At 50.2% G+C, this 13164-nt stretch overlaps 1 protein-coding gene across 4 annotated transcripts in view; it reads left to right on the top strand.

Moving 5' to 3' along the window:
• The window catches only part of ELFN1 (extracellular leucine rich repeat and fibronectin type III domain containing 1), a 134887-nt gene that overhangs the window by 14089 nt on the left and 107634 nt on the right, over positions 1-13164 (top strand). For 3 of the 4 annotated variants that reach the window (XM_064153687.1, XM_064153686.1, XM_064153688.1), the window contains one exon: positions 11660-11772. The gene's annotated coding sequence lies outside the window, so the exon portion shown is untranslated. Of the gene's footprint in view, positions 1-7102; positions 7122-11659; positions 11773-13164 lie in introns of those variants that run through there. The other variant, XM_064153689.1, reaches the window with a different exon arrangement.

The following is a 13164-nucleotide window of genomic DNA, read 5'->3' as shown; positions in this document are numbered from 1 at the left end:
CCAGGACACCCCAGTTAATTACAATTCTAAGCCACATTTGTCTCTAGGAATGAACCAAATCAAGGAAAGAAAACCCAAAACCAAAACCTAAGCAACCTTAAAAACCCCTCTGAGGAACATACAGCCCAGTCGTGGTGCTCCTGAGTGGGAAGGAATGCCAGGACACCCCAGTTAATCCCAATTCTAAGCCACATTTGTCTCTAGGAATGAACCAAACCAAGAAAAAAAAACGAGACAACCCCCAAACAACCATAAAAATCCCTCTGTAGATTTATTCTTCCTCCCCCAAATATTTAATTTCCCTGCCTTTCCGTAGCCAGGTTGAAGATGTTCCCTCTGGAGGCTGTTCTCTGATATCGCTAAATAGGATTCTGTAATCTCCAGCAGCTAAGGTGTTTAGTTTGGGTCTGAGGGTGGTTTATTCTTGTTATTATTCTTATTTTCTTTCTCTCCTGACTCTGCCCATCCTTACCAGAGTGCAGGGTTTCTAGCAGCGAGCGCTTTGGGGCTTATCGCCGGGAGGTGCGGTGAGCGCCGTGACACCGCCGGAGAAATGCATGGAATTTTTCCACATCAGTAGGAGCTGAAGATTTCACTAAAGGTGTCTCCAGCTGCAAGCAGTGAGATATGGCTCTGCCAGAGAGCTCTGAAGAGGTGGAAACCTGCACAGAAAATCTCTGTGTGGATTTCATGCCTTGGGAAGCTGTTTGTAAGGAAGGATGGAGGTGCTGGCCAGCTCTTGGGCTGGGCAACAGGTAACGGCAGGCTTCCTGACAGGGAGGTTTGCTTGAGCACAAATGTGGCTGTCTTTAGTCTGACTTTGGGGATAGAATCATAGAATCAAGCAGGTTGGAAGAGACCTCCAAGCTCATCCAGGCAAACCTAGCACCCAGCCCTAGATAATCAACCAGACCATGGCACTAAGTGCCTCATCCAGGCTTTGCTTCAACACCTCCAGGGATGGCGACTCCCTGGGCAGCCCATTCCAGTGCCAATCACTTTCTCTGCCAACAACTTCCTCCTAACATCCAGCCTAGACCTCCCCTAGCACAACTTGAGACTGTGTCCCCTTGTTCTGGTTTGTTAGGGGGGCCCTGGCCTGGATGTTGGGTAGGTTGTCTCAAAGGCAGGTGCGCACAAGGACACATCAGCCCCTGAGGTTGGTGCTGTCCCTGATTGCCTGCCTCTCCCTGAACTGCTTACATGGGGTCCTGCTGGGTCAGTTGCTTCTGTCTCTGTTTTGTTGTTTTATGTAAAAGCTCCATTGAAGGTTGTCACAGCCTGGGATGCAGGTGGACTTGAGACAGACTGACCACAGTCAGATCAGGGGTGTCCAGGATGATGTTACCTTCCTAATTACAGCCTCTGGCCATACATGCTGAAGGAAAAGCAATAAGTGACTTGAGCCTCTGTTTGTTGTCCTTAGGATCTGTCTGGCAGCTAATGAGGCAGATGGCTGAACCTCTTATTAAATAGATCACCTATCACTTCCATAGAGTTCCAGGTAGTAACCTGGTTAAACTCAAGCATTGATGAGGGGCTAGAACCAGCATCTCCTTCTGCTGGTGATTCGATTGGGATGTGGAGGCTGTGCTGAGTGTTCTGCTAATCAGGGCAGCTCCATGCCTTGGTGAGCTCTGCAGAGCAAACCTGCCTCAGGAATGAGCATCCAGGCTCGAGCCTGCAAGCTGGGTCTGAGCACTGCCTGTGCTCACCCAACTGTTGGATAGCCATCCTGATCCACAGGTCATGATCCCTCAGCACAGCAGTGTCTGGTTCCTGGGGTCCCCAGCAGCCCTCTGTGCACCCAACTTTATCTGCTGCTGTGTTCTCTCCACACAGCATCGCATCAGGTAACTCCCTTCTTTGCCTTCCACCTTGTCGCCCTCCTCACACTCCCAGTGGCTTTGGTGCCCAGCACGTAGCTAATGTCTATTTGTAAGATAATACTTCAGCATTACTTAGTGGAAACACAGGCAGCATTGTACAGCTGTTAGCAACATTGATTGAAGTGATATTTAACCCAAGGCAAATACATGATACATAGTCTAGGATTCCTTGCTTATCCATCATATAATGGGGATTAAATATCCCTCCTGTAAAGTTGTTTGAGTTCAGTTTTGTTATTTGTTTTGCAAATCATCCTGACAGGGATCCTGAGTGCTATTGATTATCAATGGTTCTTTAAAAATGACTATTACACTGCAAATGATGAACCTTGGGGGGATCCAGTTCTGTGATAATGGAAAGGCATTGGTGTGTAATCACACACGCATCATAATAAATTTGCTCTTTCTATATAATGGAGATTGAAAGGGAGATGATTTATGGCCAATAGCATTAGCTGCCTGCCATGGTCCAAGGTAACATGATGGAATTGCCTGCTTGCTCGTCGTGGCAAGAAGTGTAATGATTAGGAAAGCTATTTAGAAAACAAAGAAAGAAAGGAAGAAAAAAGAAAACCCTTCTGAGCAGAATCTCCTCTGTCTTCCCATTTGAAAGAGGAGGCTCAGGGGTGATCTTATTACTGTCTACAACTACCTGAAGGGACATTGTAGCCAGGTGGGGGTTGGCCTCTTCTCCCAGGTAACCAGCAATAGAACAAGGGGACACAGTCTCAAGTTGTGCCAGGGTAGGTATAGGCTGGATGTTAGGAAGAAGTTTTTCACAGAGAGAGTGATTTCCCATTGGAATGGGCTGCCCAGGGAGGTGGTGGAGGCACCGTCCCTGGGGGTCTTCAAGAAAAGACTGGATGAGGCACTCAGTGCCATGGTCTGGTTGACTGGCTAGGGCTGGGTGATAGGTTGGACTCGATGATCTTGGAGGTCTCTTCCAACCTGGTTGATTCTATGATTCTATGATTCTATGAAATACATAAGTGACTCTTCTAATTCATAAACAGCTGAAATTCCTCGGTCACTCTCCCATGCTCCAGGAGCATCCACAAAGCACTGCATGGATGAAAACAAGAGGAACTCCTGGGCTTGCTAGGAAAGCCTTGCCAGAGCTCTGGCCGTGGCTGTGATGAAAGTGCAAATGAGACTGAAGCAGCTGGGAATTTCAATGTGTTAGTGTCCTTGACGCCAATGGAGGACACTTGTGTTGTGTGCTCTTCTTGCTGCTGCTGAGGGAGTGCTAACACAACCAGGCTCTTCCAGTATTTCCCAGTGCCATAGCTGAGGACTGATCTGTTGACATGTGCGAGAAGAGCCAAAGAGCTGCTTCAGGGTATGGCAGCTTGAAGAAGTGCCATGGGCACCTTCCCTGCCGTGGGGACCGTGCTGGGTGCTGTGATCTTTCCCTGGCCACGCGTTCTGGGTAGTTGAGCAGTGCTGTTGTTTGCCTTTCCACGGTGAGATGGCACAGAGGTCTGGTGGGGAGGAGCTGGTGCCGGGTCTGCGGTGGGTGATGCCTTCAGGAAGGTGTGTGGTGTGAAGCTTGAATCGATGCCTTTTGCCGTGGCCATTCTGCGCTCTTGGCGTCCTGCTGCAAGTACCAAATGACGGCAATGCAAATAAGCCTTTCCCTCATCACGTTGCTGATCTAGAGTGGAGCCCACAGACAGCAAATGCCTGACTCTGTGCTTCTGTATTATCATGCTCAGCAGTAGCTGAGCATGGAGAAATACGTATCCAGGAGCCACTGCAAGCAGAAGTGTGTGGATGTCAAAAGGAAGGGGAAAAACAGCTTCCTTTCTTCCTCCAGCACCTTCTCAGCATCTTTTGTCGTGAAGTCCTGCGTTGCAGTGAGAGTCACCAGACTGCCAAGGAGGAGAAATGCCCATACTTCCCCTCAACTTCCTCCAAAGACACTGATTTGTTTTCTGCCTGTGTTGGTTTGTTTTGCTGTGCTGCAGCAGGGACACTTGCAGAGTGATTTCTGTAAGGAGACTCAGCATTTCACAGCGCGGTGCTTTTGGAGAGGGAAGGAGGTGGGTGCTTATTTAGGTGTGATGCTGATAGCTGTACGACAGCTAAAGGTCGAGCTCCAGCCTGCCGTGGGTTCCACTAGCTGACGTGGGAACGGGGTGGAGGAAGATTGAGCTGGCCAAGGGGAACTTGCAGCCCGCAAGCGCTAGTGGCGGGCAGAGGTAGGGTGTGCCGCTGGCTGGAGGCAGCACTGTGTTGCTACCACCTCAACCAAAGGAGGTGCCCCTGCTTGAAGCAGAAATAGGGTCCTGGGATGAAGCTGGCAGGCTGGGACAGGAGGCTTTGAAGCAGAAATAGGGTCCTGGGATGAAGCTGGCAGGCTGGGACGGGAAGCTTTGAAGCAGAAACAGGGTCCTGGGATGAAACTGCCAGGCTGGGACAGGAGGCTTTGAAGCAGAAATAGGGTCCTGGGATGAAGCTGCCAGGCTGGGACAGGAGGCTTTGAAGCAGAAATAGGGTCCTGGGGTGAAGCTGCCAGGCTGGGACGGGAGGCTGTGGGTGGCTGAATGCCTTCATGGCAGAGTATCGAGGAGCAAGAGCTCCTTGAGACAGCAATGTGGGAGTTATTTGTGATACGAACACCAGCGGGGAGCAGAATTCTTCTCCTTGTGAGAAAGTTGTTGGTGGAAATGCTTCCCCTTGACTTACAATAAAGCAATTATTTATCATGCTGTTTTCTCAGCCCCAGTCCTCTGCAGGTTACTGTGTCCTCTGCGGGTCACTGTGTGCTTTTCCTGGGCTGTCAACCTGTTTGCCTCTGCGCTGTGATTCCAGAGTAACTGGCAGCTGCGGGCTGCTGTTTGTCACCAGGGAAGTGCCATGTGCAGAATGGGCTTTGGTTTTGCAATAAAAATTAAATCCCAGGGTTTTCTCCGTGCTTCAGAGACGATATTTGCTATGGCAGAGCTTTTCAGGAGGGTTTCAGTTGCAAAACAGAGGAAGAGGGTGAATCCAGAAGGGGACATCTCAAGATGGGACTCAGAAATGCTGGCTGAGGCGCCAGGGTCCAGTTCCCTCTTGAAGCAGGACTTTAGCCAGTGCTGCATCCAAATGTTGTTGACTTTTGTCTAGGCAAGTCTTAAAATACCTCTCAGGGTGAATGTAGCTTCAGAAAGGCAGAGGGGGACTTGAGCTGGAGAAGTTTTAGTGGCTGAGAGACTGTCTTTGGCTGTTTACTCACCTTCTTTATCACACCCAGCTGAAGCAGGGTCAGTGTACAGAAGTAGACAGGAGATGCTGTTATTAGTATCATGCTTGACCTCTATGAGCTGTGCACAGATGTGGATGTGCTGGGGAATGATTTCTTCCCACCACTGTCTTTATAGGTGACCTAAATTGATGTCTGTGATCCAAACTCTCCCAGGAGAGAGAGCTCTCTTGTAAGAACTTGTTGAGTAGCAAACACTTACCTCACAATGACACGAGGGAGGCTGGAAAGGGAGCAAAAGAGCCCTTGTCTCTCCTACCTGCACTGGGTTGGATAGACCTAAAAGTAGCAGGTAGGAATGCTGTTGCCACTGTCTCCATGCTTTGTTTCACAGCTGTAGTGGGACATTGTCACAGATATGGGTTCTGGGAGGAGTTTTGATCCAACATTGCATCATTTTTTGTGACAAAAATAAATGTGAAGTGGTTGTGAAGGACTTTGTCCTTCAGGCCGGTAACTGGCTCCCTAAGTCAGTCACCAAGTCAGTTTGCATGGCAGCAAAGCAATGCATAATGCAGGAGGGATCTCTGAGTGACACAGAAGACATAAGGACTGCACAACTGCCACTGTGCTGTGCAAAGCAAGTTGGCTGGGGTGAAGGTGGGGAGTCCTCTCTGTCCCCCTGAATGTCCTAGGCAGAGCATGATTATCCCTGGGGCTCTTCAGCCTGGAGGAGAGAAGGCTTTGAGGAGACCTCATAGTGGCCTTCCAGTATCTGAAGGGGCCCTACATGAGAGCTGGGGAAGGACTATTGACAAGGTCTTGTAATGACAGGATGAGGAGGAATGGGTTTAAACTGGCAGAGGGGAGATTGAAACTGGATGTTAGGAAAGGGTTCTTTTTCAGTGAGGGTGGTGAGACACTGGCACAGGTTGCCCAGGGAGGTTGTGGCTGCTCCCTCCTTGGAGGTGTTCAAGGTCAGGCTGGATGAGGCCTTGAGCGACCTGTTCTAGTGGGAGGTGTCCCTGCCTATGGCAGGGGTTTGGAACTGGATGAGCTTTGAGGTCCTTTCCAACCTAAACCACTCTATGTTTCTATAATCCTCAGAGGGACCAGCGTCAGTGGGGCTGTGTTGCACGAAGGCAAGGCATAGGCTGGGACAGGATTTCTTCTCTTTGGAAAGGTTTGGTTGGAAAATCTGGGCAGGTGAGCTTTGCTAGGGCACCTGCTATGGCCTCTGTCCTCCCTGTGCCATTGCCAGTCCTTGTGTCAGGAAAGGTCTTCCTGCTTAGGTAGCATCACTCTTGCTGGGAAGGAATGAAACGGGTGAAGGGAGCTCAGGGGCAGCATGGCTGTGGTTTGGAGAAACTTCTCTTAGAATCAACCAGGTTAGAAGAGGCCTTCAAGATCATCCAGTCCAACCTAGCACCCAGCCCTAGACAATCAACCAGACCATGGCACTAAGTGCCTCAGCCAGGCTTTTGCTTGAACACCTCTAGGGACAGCGACTCCACCACCTCCCTGGGCAGCCCATTCCAATGCCAATCACTCTCTCTGCCAACAACTTCCTCCTAACATCCAGCCTAGACCTCTAAGACCACCTAAGAGATTTGACCTCAGCTTAGGAAAGCTTTCTCCCTCTCTTGTGTGCTAGCCTTGACACTCAATTCATTATTTTCCCTGCTGTCCTGATGGAAATCCAAGTGCTACCCAACTGGAGAGCAGCAGCCAGCACACACCATTTCTCTGGATAAAGGGATCCATCCAAACAGTTCCTTTATGCCATGTGCTGATTTTGCCAGGGTTGGGGTTTTGGTTGGTTGGTTGTTTTTTTCCTTCACTGTCTTTTTAAAACTTCCCTTTCAGGGCTTAACAGCTAAACCATTTCAAACTCATGCCAAGAGGAAATGTAGTGTAAGATTCATTCTGATTCACTCAGATGCATTCTGGATTTGTAGAAGAGTTGCAGAAGACTGGGCTGAAAGAGGCTGAGAATTAGTGCTTGGATGAGGAGCCAGGTCTTTATGTGCTTAGGAAAGATCTGGGTAAGCAAACAAGGTGTTCCTTGTCATAGAGTCAGTCAGGGTTGGAAGGGACCACAAGGATCAGCTAGATCCAAACCCCCCTGCCATGGGCAGGGGCACTCTACCCTAGAGCAGGCTCATCCAGCCTGGCCTTAAACACCTCTGGGGATGGGACCTCAACCACCTCCCTGGGCAACCCATTCCAGGCTCTCACCACTCTCATGCTGAACAACTTCCTCCTCACATCCAGTCCTTGCCATGTTCTTGCTCTACACTATCTGAGATTGGAGTGGCCAACAGCAGTGCTGATGGGCAGGTGGGTGGCTAGATGGGTGCTGAGGCATAGATCTCACTGCTGAGGCTGGTACAGTCTTTAGAGATGGGTCTTGATCCTGATTGTTGGTCCCTGCTATCTCTGCTGCCACATCCCCTCCGGATTTCAGTAGCTCCCTCAGACTCTTGGGCCTCCCTCCCTTTTCTACAGGAAAGGGATTATAGTCCCCAAAATAGCCTGTTTTCCAAGGAGGGGCTCTTTGTGACTCTCTTCTCTAAAATACCTTTTCCTCCTGCTCCTCCAAGTGAAGTACAAAGGCAATATGATTCACCATCAATGTTGATGTGCCAGAGCCAGCAGGAAAACTTTGCTGCTGGCCTGCAGAGGCTGCTTTGTACTTGCTCTCTGGTTTTCTACTGAGATGAGTGGCTGCCTGCTCTGCTTGTCCTGCTGAGATGCTGGAAGATCCAAGTTATAGGTGGCTCTGCACCTGGTCTCCTCTGGTGCCAGTGGAGCACCTCTGAAATACAAGCTGGGGTCGGAGTGGCTGGAGAGGAGCCAAACAGAGAGGGATCTGGGGGTGCTGATTGATACCCGCATGAACATGAGCCAGCAGTGTGCCCAGGTGGCCAAGAGAGCCAGTGGCATCCTGGCCTGCATCAGGAATGGTGTGGCCAGCAGGAGCAGGGAGGTCATTCTGCCCCTGTACTCTGCACTGGTTAGACCACACCTTGAGTGCTGTGTTCAGTTCTGGGCCCCCCAGTTTAGGAGGGACATTGAGATGCTTGAGCGTGTCCAGAGAAGGGCGACAAGGCTGGGGAGAGGCCTTGAGCACAGCCCTACGAGGAGAGGTTGAGGGAGCTGGGATTGGTTAGCCTGGAGAAGAGGAGGCTCAGGGGAGACCTTATTGCTGTCTACAACTACCTGAGGGGTGGTTGTGGCCAGGAGGAGGTTGCTCTCTTCTCTCAGGTGGCCAGCACCAGAACAAGAGGACACAGCCTCAGGCTGTGCCAGGGGAGATTTAGGCTGGAGGTGAGGAGAAAGTTCTTCCCTGAGAGAGTCATTGGACACTGGAATGGGCTGCCCGGGGAGGTGGTGGAGTCGCCGTCCCTGAAGCTGTTCAAGGCAGGATTGGACGTGGCACTTGGGGCCATGGTCTAGCCTTGAGCTCTGTGGTAAAGGGTTGGACTTGATGATCTGTGAGGTCTCTTCCAACCCTGATGATACTGTGATACTGTGAAGAGAGCAGATGCTGCTTCTAGATGACCAGATGAGTGTTGTCTGGCCACAGGAGGTGTCCTGTCTTCTGAAAACTCCTTTGTGAAGGGTCTGCTGTGACTTTTGTTTGGCTCATGCTCCTCTGAGACTAAAGGAGCACTTGTGGAAATGCAGATTTTCCCTGGGTGCTGAAAGGGGTTACCACTGTCTAATGTGACAGGCCACTGTGCTCTTGGGGTACAGCCTGGGGCACAAGAAGACAACTTGGTGTTGGATAGCTGGGGGGTTAGTGGAAGTCCTCCTTTCTGAAGGCAAGGACAATGGAGAGCTGCTTTTCTGCCATTTCTGGCTCTTTATGGTCATTCTAATGAAGGACTTTGAGATTTCCTCACTAGTTGCAGAAGATGCCTTTAGCTGGACTCTGGATCATGGCAGTTGCCGTTGAAGATGCTCTGAGCTGGAATTTGTTCTTTCATTAGATCACTTGGGCCTTTTGGGTGAAGTGAGGGAACAGCTGAGAGTTATTAGTAGCTTTAAAATTGATAATGCTCTTTATCTGTCATTAATAATAAACAGAACACATGCTATGTTGCATCTAGACCAGGGAAAGCTGAGGTTCTAGGCAAAGCTAGCTTCTAAGTGACAGGACTAGGAGGAATGGAGTGAAGCTGGAGATGGGTAGGTTCAGGCTGGATGTGAGGAGGAACTTCTTCAGCATGAGAGTGGTGAGAGCCTGGAATGGGTTGCCCAGGCCCCATCCCTGGAGGTGTTTAAGGCCAGGCTGGATGAGGCTGTGACCAGCCTGATCTAGGATAGGGTGTCCTTGCCCATGGCAGGGGGTTTGGAACTGGATGGTCCTTGTGGTCCCTTCCAACCCTGACTGATTCTATGGTTCCCACAGTGCTACAGCTTGGGCAGCTGGAAAGTCTATGTGAGCGTGAGCAAGGGCTTCCCAAAATCAGGTCCACTTGACAGAGCTTGTGGGGAAGGGCTCAGTTTGATTTCCACAACTCTTATCTGCCTAAATCCTGGTGCAGGGGACAGGCAGGATCCTGTGCCCTGCCGGTGCCGCGTGCCTTTGAAGCGGCTCCAAGTCCCTGCTTGCATCACAGCCCAGGAGCTGAATGTGGCCCCGTGATTTATTTATAATATTCCTAGGGGGAAGGGGAGGGCATGTGAAGGTCTCTGGGCTACAGGCAGAGGTGAAGAGTGTGGTGCAGATAGAAAACCACAGATTGATGGTGCCAGTTGTGGATGTGAAGTAAAGAGGTTGGCTGGGTACGTTGATTGCTTGAAAAAACCTCTGGCATCTTGGGGTGCAGGAAAGGGATTCCTCAGTTTGTCTCTCTGCCTCTCCCAAGAAAATCCCTGATGGCTGATGAGGCTGGAGCACACAGAACAGCCTTGGCTTGATGCTTCAGTGGATGGCCTCCAGCTGAGGAGATGGTCTGCTCAGAGCTGGGAGGTGGGGATCGTTAAGGGAGATGTGGGACAAAATGTCTTGCCATGATCTGCAAGGAACAGTCATGAAAAGTACTTTCTAGCATTTGTGTTATAGGAAATTTCTCCCTTCACTTTTTCAACTAATAACTATTGAGGGAAGAGACTTCCCTGGCTGGTAGAGGAACAAAACTGAAGAAGCCCATTGCAGCCAAGTTGCTGGAGAGCGTCCGACTCCACTTGAGCTGTTTTTCCACTAGTTGGGTAAATAAGTTAAGACAATAAGAAGAGCTGCTGAGATAGCTGGCAGGGAAATTAATCCCCTGGGAGATCAGGGCAGTGCTGTTTATCAGTGGGGAGCTGCCTGTGCATGAGGGGGTCAGTCTTGCAGTTGCGTGGAGGGAAGGGAAACAAACGGTCTCTGTTCTAGCGCTGGATTCGTCGTGAGGAGATATGCCAAGATATGCACATGTCCCTTTTTTTTTAATGTTAAAAAAAAATAATGGCTGGTTCCTGTTAGATCAGATATGGACCAAATAATAGCAGTATCACTAAGATTGAGGCCTGCAAGAGTAAATTTGAAAGGGAGGAGAAATGATAGCCTTGGCCCTGCTTGCTGTTAGACCAGCCGTAGGGATAAATGACTGTATGCAGATAAGCAGGGCAAAAAATAAAAGGGATGCTCAGGAAGAGATGGCAAGAAAAATAGGAGCTAATCAGCAGATTCAACCACTGTAATAATGCAGTAAACAAGGAAAATTACATTATATTAGCTCCTCTGCTTCTCATTATGTGTATTAGCCACAAAGTCATCGATAGGCAATTCGCTGCGAAGATGCAGCGCTGCAGATATCGGAGCTCCCCCCCATCCCTCCTCCCAGGCCAAGGCACTGGTGATGCTAAAGGGGAAAGTTGTCTTTCAAACTGTGATAGGGGAGGAAGAAGTGGCTCGAATCAAGCTGGAGTAATGCTCACAGCTCTCTGAGCTGAAAGTCTGCTGTGGGGAAAAGGACGGCTGGTCTGTCCATCCCCAGTGCCCTGGCGGCGATACGTGCCGAGGCAGGGCTCTACTGCGACCCTGGGGCGTTCCTTTGGCGTGGGAGAAATTGGTCTGCTGCAGATTTCCTTGTGTTATATATCCATATAGGGTTTGGGTTTGCTGTTTTGGTGCTGGTTGGGTTGGGGTTTTTGTTTTGTTGCTGGTTCCTCCTCACTAGCGAGCTTGGTTTCCATTTTGCTCGATTTGGTAGGAAGAATGACAAGTATCTACTGCAGCCTTCTCCCTCGAGTCCAAGTACAACCAGCATGTAACATTCTTTGCAAATTAGCTTCATCTCTCTGGCTCCCAAGTTAAAGCAGGAGCTGCTTGGTCCAAGGTCCTTCCCAAAATATCCATTTCAGCCATGTAATGATTCCGACTCTCTCATGCATAGTAGATGAAAGAATAGCTGCGATTTATTTTGAAAGCTTTGAACACCAAACATGGCCAATCATAAAGGGGGAGGAGGAGGGGGGGGGGAAGAAGATGAACAAAAAAGAGGAAGTCCTGATAATGCAAAGCTGGAAGAAAAGGCAGCCCCTACACTTCACAGTAAAATCTGTCTTCTTTGCACTTCTCTATTAACAGCTCCAACTATGATCAGTGCATAAATCTACCTGCAACACAGGACGTTGGAAAATTACTGAGAGACAGCAATGTCCTCCCCGCTGCTTGGAGAGAAAGGAAGGATGCACCTTCAGGTATGGACTGGTATTTGCTGGGTTATCCTCTCTTCCACGGTTGTGTTGCACTAGAGCAGCTCGTTGCATCGACCTTTGGAGGAAATAAGGTGTTTGCAAGAGGGAAACTTCAGAAGTGATGCTCTACATTTCTCAAGACGCAGATAAATTGTCTGCCTGGGACTTGCTGCGCACCCAAGCAGGCAGCTCTGGGCTCTGCAGGCTCTGTCTGCTCTGCCTGGCCAGGCAAAGGTGGTTAACGGTGGCAGTTTGTCCGACATTTGCTGATGGTCTTAGTCTACCCCTGTGGAAGTTAATCGTCCAGGTCCTTTTGATGATGCCAGGGCGAGCAGCGCTGGGTGCTCTCGCAGCTGGGCTGAGGCAGCTCCCCCTCCCTGCAGCAGCCTTGGGAAGCAGGGCACACGCTCTGCCATCACCCCCTCCCTGGGCCAGGCTGAACGTGGCATCTGAAGTCGCTGCTTCTCCAGCGCTGTGGCAGCTTCTCAGGGATTGCATGAAGAGCTGAGAGGGATGAAGCTGCCTTGGCAGCTGCTGCTGAGCAGCCTTTTTAGTGTAGAAGCAGAGCTAGACGCTGCTCCCGGACTTTCTTAATCCAGCCTCAATCCGTGCACTTCAAACAGGAGCCTTGTTCTAAGACTGTGCTGAGCACCTGAGTCAAGCAGCTCTTGTGCCTGTAAGGGCCAGCAACAAGGCAAAAGCTACTTTTACTTTGCTTTGATAGGAATGAGGATTGCTGCCTCCTGAGCAGGGGAGGATGGAGGGGAGCAGTGGCTCCCAGGACAGGGAAAGGGAGGGCTGGTGACTTTCTAAACATAGGTTTTCTGACAGTTGTCTGATACTTTGGGCTCAGCCCAACAAGCCACTCTCTGTGAAACACTGGCCTGGCAGGGCAACTGGATTTCACACCCATCTCCCTAGGTAGAGAAAAGGAGTCTCCAGAGATCAGTTTAAAATGGGCCAGCCTTCTGCGTGCAAGGTGATCTGCTTCCCTAATTATGTGGTCCTGAAATAAGAGGGGACCTAAGAACTGCTTAATTCTTGGCAGCTGGTCAGCACTACTGTGTTGCAGGTTGGGGTTTCTTATTTGTCTGTCATCTCAGTGCTTGCAAATGCATCTCCAGTGGGGCTCACTGCTTTCAGTAAAACCCTTTCTTTCCGTGCTGCCTGTCACTCCAGTTTGCATTTCCTTGTTGCCACGCTTGCATTTATTTCCTGCAGTGACCATCTGGGAGTTGCAGTGGGCAGATTGTTCTTCCTGGGGCCTCTAAGGAGAGGGCTGTGTGTCAGTGTTGGGATCCCCAGCATGTTATGTGGGCTGCAGGGGAAACCTGTGGTGGGACCTGATGTCCTGACACCTGTATTGGAGCATGGCCAAGCTGATGCGTAAATAGA

This window comes from Pogoniulus pusillus, chromosome 13 (assembly GCF_015220805.1).
Source record: "Pogoniulus pusillus isolate bPogPus1 chromosome 13, bPogPus1.pri, whole genome shotgun sequence".
Classification (NCBI taxonomy): domain Eukaryota; kingdom Metazoa; phylum Chordata; class Aves; order Piciformes; family Lybiidae; genus Pogoniulus; species Pogoniulus pusillus.
This window is presented reverse-complemented; position numbering and strand designations above follow the sequence as displayed.